Source organism: Silene latifolia, chromosome X (assembly GCF_048544455.1).
Source record: "Silene latifolia isolate original U9 population chromosome X, ASM4854445v1, whole genome shotgun sequence".
NCBI classification, from domain to species: Eukaryota; Viridiplantae; Streptophyta; class Magnoliopsida; order Caryophyllales; family Caryophyllaceae; genus Silene; species Silene latifolia.
The window spans coordinates 25149082-25150080 of NC_133537.1; the positions used below are offsets into that span (position 1 = coordinate 25149082).

The 999-nt window shown below is 43.5% G+C and overlaps 1 non-coding gene across 1 annotated transcript; it reads left to right on the top strand.

The window, feature by feature from the left end:
- The first annotated feature begins 569 nt into the window (after window positions 1-569).
- On the top strand, window positions 570-676 carry LOC141625267 (small nucleolar RNA R71). Its single transcript, XR_012535057.1, has one exon. It is a non-coding gene; the product is annotated as a small nucleolar RNA R71 (small nucleolar RNA).
- Window positions 677-999: the final 323 nt, after the last annotated feature.

A 999-nucleotide genomic window follows, 5' to 3' on the forward strand; every position in this document is an offset into this window, starting at 1 on the left:
AAAGGGTTGGTTTTGCTTGTTGGCTTGGAAGGTTGGTGTGATTTGTGATTTTGTTTGGAAAGTGGGGTTTTGCACGTTTTGAGACCCATAGGAGAAATTCGGATGGGCTCTCATTCCGGGGTGGTAATGATTATTGTTGAAAGCTTGTCTAGCCGGACTAGACTCCCATGCCCCCAGTCACTTGTTCCATGCAACTCACATCTCCCACCATCAAAGGGCACTCATTTGGTGGATACCCTTGATCTCCGCAAAAAACACAACTATAAACACGCCCCCTTGGTAAAGAATTGTTGGGTGTGCTAGAACTCAACAAGGCGACTTGTTGTTTAAGCTTCTTTATCAATCCCTTGACTTCCATGTTATTTGCCGACTCGACACTTGCCTTTCCTTTCCTCTTATGCCGGTCATTGTTTCACAGGAACGTCTGAGATGCCATCTCTTCAATAAATTCTTTGGCCGTTTTGTGATCGATCTTATCAAGTGCTCCCTTCCCCGAATCGGAGTCTAGGTTCATCTTCATGTCATTGTTCAACCCCTCATAGAAGTTGTTGATGATATCATCCTCATCAATCCCATGAGAAGGACACAACCTTTAAAGGGCCTTGTACATTTCCCATGCCTCATAGAGGGTTTCATCATCGAGTTGAGTGAAACCCTGGATCTCACTTTTGATCTTGGCCGTGCTTTGAAGTGGCAAGTATTTGTTCGAGAAAGCTTTTGAGACATCATTCCACGTCCTTAGAGAATCGGGTTCATAACTCTTGAGCCAATCCTTGGCACTTCCCCTTAAAGAGTAACGGAATAGCCTAAGGCTGATGGCATCATCCGTAATTCCGTTGACTTTGTACATCTCACAACTATCCAAAAAGTCATTTATATGCTCATTTGGGTTTTCAGTTGGACCTCCCTCAAATTGATTCCCTTGGACTAATTGTTGTAACGTACCCTTGACCTCAAAGTTGTTAGATTGAATTGGTGACTTTACAATACTCGGGTTTA